A 13,170-nucleotide genomic window follows, 5' to 3' on the forward strand; every position below is an offset into this window, starting at 1 on the left:
TGCAAAATTGGCAAATTTATGCTGTTAAAAACGCTTCTTCTTCTGCACTAATAATCAATTACTTTTTTGGAACAAGTAATTTTTTATGTGCACTGCAATCTGACACAGCTATTTGCTAAACGAATTAGTGCCGTCGGCACTTGAGTACAGCTGCGACTGTGAGTATTCCTTACTGTAACTGTAGTGCACATGGAATGCAATATTATGACGTTTGTGTAAAGGAAGTTCGTTACTAACATCTGGTTGCACCAAGCAGTCGATATCTGCATATATGACAAGCAGTAGCTTTAATTGCTTGTTATACAAGTCGAATTTTATGAACTGTTTTTCTACTTTGGGCATGATGCATTTGGCTAGTCTGAATTGCCAACAGTCAATTAAATGTGTAGCTAACTTCTGTTTGGTGTGAAAACATCACAGACGGCGCTCACATAATTCAGATGACTGTTTATGAGCAGTAATGCTACTGTGGGCTAGTCTCAAAAGATGGTGAATTTCTATGTTTTCACCAGGCAGCATTGAGAGATTCAATGCTTCCCGCATTTATTACTTTTTGAGACATACTTTGGAACCATTTGAAACTCTTTCTTTCACGATATTCCGTCCCTCCTAAACCATCCACTTGTTCTTGGAGTACTGTATGCCACACCCATTAGCAAACATATTTTCAATATTTTTCTCAAATATTTCCACATCAGTTCAATAGGAAATAAAGTATTCTCAAATTTTAATGCATGTGCATAAGGAAGGTAACTAGATACATGGCTCACATAACCATTTATCGGATGCAAAACAACTATAACAGACCACTGGAAGCAATAATTATCATTATATGAGTGAATATCTATCACACCTTTTTTGTTTATAGTCACAGTTTGGTAGTTTTCTGTGGATCTCTGCATAAAATCATTTATTTATACGCCTGTTAATACTAAGATCCAAAATCTTTTCTAACCCTCAACTGGAAACGTAACTTGGAAAGTCTCTAATATTTTAAAGGTCATTCTGTGACAGTGGTTAAGTATCAGTCATTGATGGTATCAGACGACGAAAGAGATGCATTTTTGTTTTTCGTATACATGCCCGCGATCTCACCTGATATGGGCAATTGGAATTTACAGAGATGTGAGACGTTTATCTTAAGTGGCTGGTTCAGTTATCTCACTCAACTGAAAACTGGGAGATATGCAGCATTAAACTGTATGTGATCCTTAAACCCAGCATGACAGGTTCTTACGCTAGTACATGTTCACCGTTTAAAATCTGAATCCACGCAAACTCATTCTATCATCTGTGATTTTAACAGGCTTGGGAGGTATCTCATCCATCCCCTCTTCTTCACCAGCAAACTGTAAGACGTCACATTATTCCAGTCATGTTTTGTGTCTCCAAGAATTGTAAGAAAATTCTCTGAAACCTTTGGTAAAAAAAAAGTTAAGACTATTGGTAGTAAGCTCCTTAATACTTACATTTTTAAGCTGAAGATAGTTAGAAGCTTCCCTTTTGCACGAGCACATCGCAAAATGTGTCACAGTACGAAAAAAAATTCTGAAACTTATGAAAACAGTGTTTGTGGGAAAACTTTACAAAATCTACGAAATATGTGTGGTGTGAATGAAGTAAAAAGGTGGGAAGGTAGATACAGAGGTGTTGCTCTGACTGCAAGACCGAATTTCAATCACGATGTTGTATTTAATGAAAATTCGGTTGCAGCTGTGTTAAAAGACTTAACATTGTTTTTGATAAATCTATAGCTGTGGGATGGCTATTTTATACATTTCTGAGACGCAACTTGTAGATTTTCATTATGGTTGTATGCTGAAGAAATTGTAGTCAGAAGTAATAAAAGTGGCACACAGACATGGATAGTTATGTCACGTAACTACGGCAAATATTTATGATATTATTAAAAGTGATTTGCATAAGTGGGCCGGCCGGAGTGGCCGAGCGGTTCTAGGCGCTAAAGTCTGGAACGGTGCGACCGCTACGGTCTCAGGTTCGAATCCTGCCTCGGGCATGGATGTGTCTGATGTCCTTAGGTTAGTTAGGTTTAAGCAGTTCTACGTTTTAGGGGACTGATGACCTCAGAAGTTAAGTCCCACAGTGCTCAGAGCCATTTGAACCATTTTTTTGCATAAGTGGTTTCGCACTTAGCTTACACTGATAGTCACGTTTATAACGTCCTATGTGTCAATAAAAAGAAAGTGAGTTCAGTGGAAGATGAATTATCAGAGGAAATCATTGCAAAATTCATAAGAGTGAGCTCAAAAGTGTACACTCTCGAAACTGAGGCAAAATGTGGAGCAAAAGATGTGGAACCTTCATCTGCAAAAGAACTCATTATTGATATTTGCCGGGAATGTGTGTTAAATAATATTTAAAATCCTGCTGTGCAGCATATAGTTCATTCTAAGCTGCATACAGTATTGACCTTAAAGCAACTGGATAATCTCTTTCGGTAGTCAGCCTGCTTAGCTGAGTGGTAACGTATTTGCCTAACATGCAGTGGGCCCGGTTGGAGATTTTCTCCGTTCGTGGATTGTGTGTACATCTCGTGATTGTTCTGCTTACATAGAACCAAAATTGTCCATGCTAACGGCCATTACCCAGCTTCCGTCAATCTACTGCACATACTATAGACTACAGTAATTTACCGAGTACTTCATTTCCCATCAACGGTTCAACTACACAGAAAGTACTAACTGGCAAATCTGCTTGTGCACCTACCCAGGCTAGTTTCCCTGTACTTCGAGGTATTTCATCACACTTATCGATACTAAGCGACTGTGCATGCAGGCTAAGTAGTTTCCCTTGCGCCTGGGATGAGCCCTGCAGCAGTTCAGTCTTCCTGTCAGTAATGCCTAAACAGAATGATGTACCGTAATGTTCGACTGAGCACCACTCAAGATCGACTTTTGACTTGATGATCACTGGGAAAACTCCAGTCGATGATCAGATCGTAGCTGGTGCAGCCTGAGAAAGTACTTCCACGCAAGCCTGGTAATCTTTCTCTTCAATTCGATAATTTATTAAAGCCTTATTGAGCGAATGAACGTATCATCACTTACGCCAATCTACATGAGGCGGGTTGAAAAGTTTGACTTGCCACAGTTACCTTCAATCCTCTCCTATACAGACGGTCAAACAGTAATCTTCCACTGATTCCGCACACGGATTTCCCGTGTTCACACTTACTAGGAAACGCGCACACCGATAATATGCAACTGCCACATTAAAAATGACACTCCTATCCCAGTTCAGGTCAGCACATTTATTTCTGTCAAAGCCGTTGCAGTTGCTTCAGCTTTCTTTATGTTCAATGTGTGTGAAGTCTTATGGGCCTTAACTGCTAAGGTCATCAGTCCCTAAGCTTACACACTACTTAACCTAAATTATCCTAAGGACAAACACACAAACCCATGCCCGAGGGAGGACTCGAGCCTCCGCCGGGACCAGCCGCACGGTCCGTAACTGCAGCGCCCGAGACCGCTCGGTCAGCTTTGTTTAAAAACATCGGAAATTCACTATGTAATACGAAATGGAAAATTTCACCTGGCTAACCCTCCAAGAATGTATCTGGCGCCCTTTGGTCTGCCTTCTGAAGAATGGCTTTTTTGACGACGTCATTATATGTTAGTTCATAAGTTTTAATATTTAACTCCCTAATTTGGTTACAAAACTTTTCACGGATTCCCCTTGCCTTTTCATAATGTTACTGCGTTGCTCTCGATAATACCCAGAAATATTATTCCTCCTACGGCGTTCCAGCACATCTTCCCGCAAGTCCTGGAAGGAGCGAGCATTCTGCAGTTTGCCATGGCCCATCACATATATCCTTGCGTCCCACTGTGAATTACAACAGAGCCATACTCAACAACTGATCGTAATTCCATAGTCTTAAGTTCGCGGCCGTGAGTAGGTTATCCACAAAAATCAAAACATCCTCCCCCGATGTGACAAATGGATGGTTGACATCGAACCCACGGTCCCCAGTGCGCGATGTGTAGCTATGAAGACGCCCTGTCCAGTGCTACCATGTAATGCGGTGACCTTACGTGGCAAATATTCCTCAGCTATGTCAGATTCTGGCGGAGTGGTCTGCCCTTGCTGTGCTGCTAGCAAGGCACATTGGAGGCCTGCCCAGGTGTAGTCAATGACGGATGCATCCAGGATGGCCTTCACGTCTGCCTGGTAACATGTGACATTTGTGGAAACCCAGTACGTGGTCCCATGGGATGACGCATGGAGATGACTGCTTCAGCGGATGGAACATGAGTGACGATGTCCTGATTGTAGTAGCCCACTCTACAGCAGTCTTCCTTTAGATGTCACTTGGCAACTGGACGGCGAGTAATTATGCCTGCAAGGGGCGCTTCCTGATGGTCATGTGTTCCACTTTCTGCAATGTGGCTTAAGCGTCCCAGGTTTCGGTAACACCACTGATCATTGACCAGCTGAATATGCCAGTGTACTTAGACAGGCATGGTGGTAAAATGCTGCACCGGCTGGTTGTGGCAAATAGTGCTGTTGACGCAATAGAGGTTCGAGAGTGTGATTACTTTTATCTGTAGAACTTGACCCCATGTAAAAGTAGATCTGTTTAGGGATGAGAGAGATAAGTACTCATTCGGCTGTCCATCTTACAATAAAATTTGTGTCGGATTTAACAAGCAGGACGGAACAATAGCATTCGCCCAAACCAAGATGTGACGTGATCTGTGCCGATGGATGCATCCTTTATGGAAACTATGTCGTGGATAGAGGCTCAGGGCTACTGGGTGACCTCCCTGAGTAATCAGCCTTACACTGGCGTGAGGCTTCGCTAGTATGGATCGATATATGGCCAGTTCTGGTGGGAACGATGGAAGCTATTTCTGTAACTGAAATGCGGTAACGACTAATCCAGGAAGTGGAAAACTTCATTCATAATTTGGACCAGATCAATACCAAAGCCTTCAAACTTTGTCTGGGGCACATGAAAGAAAACAACTAAGAAAATAAAGAGAAGGGGAGAGAACGAATGGAGGAAATTAAAAGGTCTTGAACCCAAGACCCCCAAGAAAAGACTTTGTCAGATTGAAATGGGTAAACACACACCCCCTCTCCTACTTCCAAAATGGGGAATAAAAGGACGAGAGAGGAGTCCATTATTCCCACTTCCAGTAATAACCAGATCCAGAGAAATCTGACCAAAGAAGGAAGTAAACAGACCTAAATTACTACAGTATCAGTTTTTAAGGTACTGGTAATCCAACAAGGATATCCACTTGTTGACATCACTTCGCAGCAGGAGGAGCTGCTCTTGATGCCTGTCATTACAAAGACTAGTCAAGACGGAAGTAAAGACCGCACATTCAGCAGTCTATCGTAACAAATGTGCTCCCACCTTTGCCTGTGAGGTGATGGGAACAGTAGATTGACTGAAGGAGATGGTGCGCAAGATATCTCGGTGGAAGGACGTGAATCTGTTGGTTAAGATAGCAGAGGAACGCTTCAGAACCGAGTAAATCATAAATATGGGTACCTAAACCATTTAAGAATGTTCCTTCAAAGACCCTGTTCGAGAAAGTACCGGTTAAGAGTCAGGAAGTCTCGACAGGTCGTCGTCGTCGTCGGCTGATACTCGTATCCGAGTTTTCATTTCTCTCCTGAGATTTCCTTTGTCACGGTTCAGGCGTGGAAGTGTCGTTGATGGCTTAGCAATCCAATCCTAGCGTGGAACAGGCGGCCACAGACATTACAGCTAGTGGAAGGTGGAGGACGTGGCTGAGCCTGGAGGAGTTTACGTCTCCGGCGTTTGTCATTCTCCATTCTTCGACGTTCCAGCTCAAAGTTTTGTAGAGCATTTGAGGTAACTGAGCGCCAGCGACCTCGGTCTTCTGCTATTGTGGACCAATTACTCGGATCGATGTTCAAGTTTTTCAGATTTTTCTTGTACTGATCCTTATAACGTTTGAGAGGGGCACCTCGTGGCCTTTTACCTGTGCTCACTTCGCTGTACAGCATTTGGCGTGGAAGTCTGTCATTTTTCATCCGCTGGACATGTCCGACCCATCTGAGTTGATGCCCAATGATAAGAGCTTCCATGCTATACATTTTTGCTTTCTCAAGAACAGCTGTGTTGGATATGAAGTCATCCCATTTCATGTTCATGATATATCTTAGCTTCTGTTGGTTGAAGCGTTCTAGTTCCTTCAGATCACAGCGATATAACGTCCATGTTTCGCAACCATACAGCAGGGTGGAAATGACTACAGCTTTGTACACCATCAGTTTGGTGTACTGTGTTAGGTCTTTATTCAGGAAGACACGCTTTGTAAGACGTCCAAATGCTACATGGGCAGCACGTAATATATTCTCCACATCTTTTCCAGATGAGCAGTTAGATGACAGTATGCTTCCCAGGTAGAGAAAATGGTCCACTTTTTCCAAGAAAAGAAAACAACTAATGGATATTCTGAAGTCAGGAACGGAGGAGCCAGGAGTTGGCTGCGCCATCACTTTTGTCTTTGGAATATTGATGGAGAGACCAAATCGTTCGTACGCCCTGCTGAAGGAATCAACTGACAGCTGCAACGCTGCAGGTGAATGAGCTGGAGAAGCATTGTCATCAGCATACTGCAGCTCTGTCACACGAGTGGTACTGGTGAACCTTTTTGAATGGAGTCTGGACTGGTTGAATAATCCTCCATCAAACCTGTACTTTAGTTCTATTCCTGCATTGTTTACGGTTGTCTCGTAAAGCATAGCTGCCAGATACAATGCAAATAATGTTGGTGCAAGAACGCATCCTTGTTTAAGTCCACTTGTTATTAGGAATTCACCAGTCGTTTCATTCTGGCAGAGGACCTGTCCAGTCATATCATCGTGGAGAGATTCAATAAGGTCAACAAAATGTTCAGGGCAGCCGAAGCGTTTTAAGACCATCCACATGGCTCTCTGGGAACTGTATCAAAGGCCTTTCGTAGATCGTAGAAAACAAGTAGTAAAGGCTTTTGCTGTTCTCTGCACTTCTCTTTTAGTAGTCGTGCACAGAAAATCATGTCAATTGTCCCTCTTGAAGGTCGAAACCCGTATTGAGACTTAGGTAGTATAGTCTCTGAAAGTGTCTGGAGGCGATTTAAAAGGATTCTTGCAAACATTTTGCCAGTGACAGAGAGTAGAGATATTCCCCGGTTGTTACCACAGACGCTTCTGTCGCCCTTCTAGAAGATGGTGACAGTTGTGGAGTTCTTCAAGTCAGCTGGTACGTTGCGGGTTTCGCACATTAATAGAATGAGTGAGAAGAGTCTAGCTTTTAGAGGCAAGCCGCCACCCTCAATAAGCTCCATCGGGATGCTGTTAGGTCCAGGAGCCTTCCCAGGTTTCACACTCTTTAGTGCCTTGCAAAATTCTTGAAAAGTTGGAGGATCAGCCATCCAGGGTTTTGGAGGGTGCTGTGGGACATTTTTGAGAAAATCTCCAGCGGCAGTAGAAGGGCGGTTTAACAGTGAGCTGAAGTGCTCTTTCCAACGATTTAAGATGTCCTGACTTTCAGTACGAATGGTGGAGTTGTCAGCAGCTTTCAGTGTTCCTGATGAGGAGCGGATAGGTCCATACAGCTCTTTAATACCAGCGTAGAAGCCACGCAGGTTCCTTGCATCGGAAAGATTTTGGAGTTCTGTGGCTTTCTGTTGCCACCATTTGTTCTTGATTACTCGTATTTCACTTTGACATTTCTGCTTGAGTTCTTGAAAGTGTGCTTTCTTTTCTGCGCAGGACGGATCTTGAGCAAGGGATAGGTAAGCATCCCGCTTTGCATTGATGATGGCTTGGATTTCTCCATGGTTGTCATCAAACCAGTCACTTCTTTTCCGTGCACTAAAACCAACAACATTCTCAGCAGTTTCTTTGATGATGTTCCTTAATGTGGTCCATTCTTGTTCGACGTCATCTGTGGTTGCTGGAGCTTTGTTAAGTTGTTCAGACAGTATGTCTTGGAAGTGTGAGCGAACGTTTTTGTTGTTCAGGTTGCTTATGTTGAATTTTCTGCGTGGTGGGTTTGAAAAGTGGGATCGTGGCTTGCGATACTTCGGTACTCTCAAACGGCTGACTAAAAGTCTATGGTCAGTCCAGCACTCATCGATGTTTATTGCTGCTTTTGTGATGAGAATGTCTTTCTTGTCACGTTGTCGCGTAATAACGTAGTCTATAAGATGCCAATGTTTGGAGCGTGGGTGCACCCATGTGGTCTTACAACGGTTACGCAAGCGGAATTGGGTATTGGAGATGAAAAGCTCGTGCTCAGCACATAGACCAAGAAGTAACAACCCATTTGCATTGCAGTTTCCCACCCCTTGTTTACCCATGACGTGTCTCCAAAAACGGTTGTTCCTTCCCACTCTGGAATTGAAATCACCAAGTAAAATTAATTTATCTTGAATGGGTATTTTAGAGAGAGTACTGTTCAGTTGGTGGTAGAACTGATTCTTTGTGTCTTCATCACTGTCTAAAGTAGAAGCATATGCAGAGACGAAGGTGATGAATCTGTCTGAACCAATGGGTACTCTAAGAGTCATCAGTCTTTCATTAACTGAGACAGGTGTAAGTCGAAGATCTTTCACTATTTTCGTTTTTACGGCAAATCCTGCACCATGGATGCGTGGTTCTCCTGCATCCTTTCCCTTCCAGAAGATGGTGTACCCTGAACGTACCTCGCTAATGTATCCCTCACCTGAGAGTCAAAAATGGCTCTGAGCACTATGGGACTTAACATCTAAGGTCATCAGTCCCCTAGAACTTAGAACTACTTAAACCTAACTAACCTAAGGACATCACACACATCCATGCCCGAGGCAGGATTCGAACCTGCGACCGTAGCAGTCACGCGGTTCCGGACTGAAGCGCCTAGAACCGCTTGGCCACCGCGGCCGGCACCTGAGAGTCTTGTCTCACTCAAGGCAGCTATGTCTATATCTAGCCGGGCTAGTTCTTGGGTGATAAGAGCGGTTCTTCTCTCTGGCCTGTAATTGTTCACGTCCAGGAGGGTCCTGACATTCCATGTTCCTATTGTCATAATCATTTCATTCTTCTTTTGTTTACGTCCGCAGTATAAGGAGTGACATACTGGGTGCGGATTTCCAGCCCGGTTCAAGTGTGATTTCCGATGTTTAGCCCACATTTTCTAGGGCCTTCCCCATTCAGGGTGGGCAGCGGTCATCCTAAATAGGCCTGCCCAGTCGCAGATGCAGGACGGGTTCTCAGGAAGGCGACCATCACACACCTGCCGCCAATGTGCAGGTCCAGACTAGTAGCTTCCAGCCTCACTCGGAGCCTGCTACCATTGTCCTTAGAGAAAATGACAGGAGAAATTGCCATTAGCGTGAATTTGTTTAAGGTGGATTACAGCTTGCGAGGAAGTGACCCATACACTATGATTCTGGAACAATTCATCACGGCACATATGTATGTGACATGTGACTTCAGGTACCAGAACTGCAACGAACTGCCGCGAGCTCAATGATGGCTGAGCGGCGCCTTTACAGCCAGTTCGTCTGGCATGACCTCTTCCGCCTCCACGATCGTTGAGAACCTAACTGGAGGCTAATTAATTGGAAGGTTTCATGTGAAGGCCAACCCCCTTGTTGCAGAAGTCGGTGACAAATGCCTGAAGGCAGTACGAGAATGGGACCTAAAACTGTACTAAGGGGCATTGTAGGCTACTGTCTGGATCATTAAGGATATCAGAAGCCACAATGACGGCAGATTGGCTGCTCTAAGTGTTGCAGATGAACCTGCAACACAGTAAGCGGCCAATCCTCACAACTTGGTGTGGGGAAGTAGTGACATCAACAGCAGAGATGAATACCAACTTGAATACGTACTGGAGAGCAATCTAGAGAGTTTGAATAGGGTTAAGGAACCTACCTTCAGAAATAAAAGTTGAGAAGAACTGACTGACATAACTTTTGGGTCCATTTTAATGAGTAGTTACGTACAACATTGGCATGTGGCGACTGAGCTATCCTTATCTTGCGAGGTGCCGGGGTTAGCAGTGTATTTAACACTAAATTCTTCTAGAATCTTCATATGGAAATGATTCTCTAAGCCCCCCCCCCCTTTTCTAACTCCGACTTTTGCTGTTGCACATGGATTAAGAAGAAACACGAACTGACTGTAATCGACCCTGCAAGTGGAGTGGAAAAAAGTTTGGAACCTGCAATAATTTAATTTCATAGAAATTAAGTAGATAAAGGAAACTTTCATGAACGTAGTGTGAAATGAAAGGGTTGCTCTATCGATTAACAGAATGAAAGTTCTGTCCAAAATAACAATTTGATTTATTATGACTAAACTCAAAATAGTAAACAAAACACATGAAACATTTACAATACATCAAAACTGGATACTCAAATAAATGCTGTGAATATGAGGTTGTCCATAAACTAGATTGTGACATTTATGACCAAGTGGTGTGTGGAGAGTCCAGACTAGAAGCTTCCAGCCTCACTCGGAGCCTGCTACCATTGCGTCAGCAACTTCGTCAAACAGTTACAATGAAATGAAAGTACATTAGACTGCCAACAGAAGGGAGACTGTCCAGAGCAGCGAGAGCTCAGTCTTGTAACCGACCCCGACCGAAAGGCGAGAGCCGACTACCTCAAGAGCACCCGTACAAGCCGAACACAGAACATTCCCACCCCAACGACAGTGGCCGTGGTTAAACGTTCCAATCAGCAACTCGAAAACCGGCGGAAAATTCCGCTCAATTGCCGAAGCACTACCATTCCACCAACGGAGATTCTTGGCGCCAATTTCTGCGCCGATTTTGATACTTCACGGAGCTATGCCCTGAGCAAGCCAATCACAGCAATAATAACCTTTACAAAGTGTTCCCTGAACTGATGGTCCATTCACAATGACAGTGTTGATATCTGCTTCAGTTTATGAGGACTTCAGGCACACTGTTTGCATACACACAACAAGAAATACAGAATATGAAAAAACATGGTGTAGAGAACAATACAGTAATTTGTGCGCCCTACTCTATCACTTAAATCAGAATTACAGTGCAAAACACAAACACATACAAGGTGTAACATACATTACAAAAACAACACTAGAGAAATAAATTTAAGAAAAAAAACAAGGTTCATGGGGTGTCAAGTTGTGCTTGCACATTGCACAATGTTTATGACTATGCTGAGAATGAGGCACTAAATCAAAAAGTTAGAAATATTCGAAGTACTTCACAAATTCGTTGGTTTCTCTGAGGGGGCTGGTCTGTTGAGTCATATGCATTGATGCAAGTGGTTCCATGTCTTTAGCATCGGAGGGGGCTTTTGGGATGGGGCCACAGTACTGACATCACATAGTGCTAAACGCTGGGTGTTGTTGCTACGTTGTTGCAACAGCAATAGGGTGTGCTGGAGCATCTGCAGTACGCTTTTGAGATTGCAGCAAGACCCACGCATGTGAGCAGGGCAGTACGGTAGGAAGACATAGTGTCAGGCTCTCCTCACGTCGATTAATTGTCTCTGAGGTCTACCAGTTGGGATACATCACTAGTCCAGATCCCTTCTCTCCCTGGTCAGTACTTTACGTTTCCCAATATTGCAGTTCGATGAGGGCTGATGGCAAGTGGAGTGACTCCACAAGTGTGTGAGGTCATCCAGACAGGATCGAACTAGGAGCGACGTTTGCTACAACTGCTCACTAAGTGAGAGGAGAAGTTAGAAGTGAGACAATTCATTTTTTAGAGTTTGTGGCATGATACTGCTTTGCATATGCAGATCGGCCAATGCTAGTGAGTTGTAAAAACTCAAACAGGTGAGTATATAGCGTCACTTTCTGTCCTGAGGCACATGAGGCGCAGGTTCTGACACCGTATGTGATCTTCTCCGTGTACTCACCACAACGTGGTCTGCCGCAGGGAATCCATTCAAACCGCTGCCGCGTCCGGAGAGCTAGCTGGCTGTTGCGTGTTGGTCGTGTGTCAGTGTCAACGGCCAGCCACACTTTCGCTTGTGGCCCGGCGAGGGCTGTCTGCTGCCTAATCCCTCATGTATACGGCCCGGTGACTGACAGCTTGTAGGACCGGACGTTCCCGCGCCTTTCTCGTCAGGTGGCGTGCTGACACTCCCCTTCTTGCAGATAGCCTTTGACCTTTTGTTTTTGCTCCGGCTGGGCTCTGCATTGCCACGATCCCCGTCATCTGCACAATTCTGACAAAAATCTTATGCCTAACTTTTTCCCATGACCTTCTATGTTATAATAAATTTACATAACGATACACTGATGGTCTGTCATTTCAGACACTATTATTTTAATTTTATAGTTATCAATCTATGGCTATCATTATAACAAAATCTTGGTGTGTCTAATCTAGACATGGAAATAATTTATCTTGATAGAGACCGATCTCACTACTGTACATGGTGTGTGATGCTATATTGGATGAACAACTAAATGAGAGTGACAGTAGATATGCTCAAGAGTTAATTACCATTTGCCAACGATCTACATTCTACGTCTTTTGAATAAATTATCTTATTATGCAGGTGGAAGTTTTATTGAGTTATAAAGAACATGCAACTATTCTACGTTTGCTCGCCCGTCGTCCCTCCATCTCGGGTCTGTGGTTTGGTGACCTGAAAAATAGCATCCCAACAGGCGCGCGCCAAACATTCCTAATTGTAGTAGAAAAATTACACAATATTAAGGATCTAGTTATTGTTAAATCATAAAGTTTAACTTATCCTAGTATATGGTACTCTTTTTTTATACCTTATACAATACTCTAACATAATTCCTGTTACCCTGAGATGTCTCGCTGCTCGCCGCTATTGACGACAGTGATGTGTGCGCCGTACGACATGGCCTCCGAGTTCTCACTACGCCTCACTGAAACTCCAGAGACTGGGTTGGCCATGGCTATACAAGACAATAAATTTATAGTTGCAACTTCTTTTTCTATGTGATGAGGTTTTTGTGATCAAAGCACAACTTTCCAGAGGCAATGTAATATGACCAAGCCAGGACTGGTTCCTGTTGAGGATTCAGTCGCCCACCACATGCCAGCTACACAGTATGTCACGAATCTCCTAGTATAATTCCTTGGTTATTTATCTGTGACAGTCACGAACAGCACGCTAAATCCCCAACCAGCACATTGGCGTGGTAGGCTTTATG

Source organism: Schistocerca americana, chromosome X, assembly GCF_021461395.2.
Source record: "Schistocerca americana isolate TAMUIC-IGC-003095 chromosome X, iqSchAmer2.1, whole genome shotgun sequence".
Taxonomy (NCBI): Eukaryota; Metazoa; Arthropoda; class Insecta; order Orthoptera; family Acrididae; genus Schistocerca; species Schistocerca americana.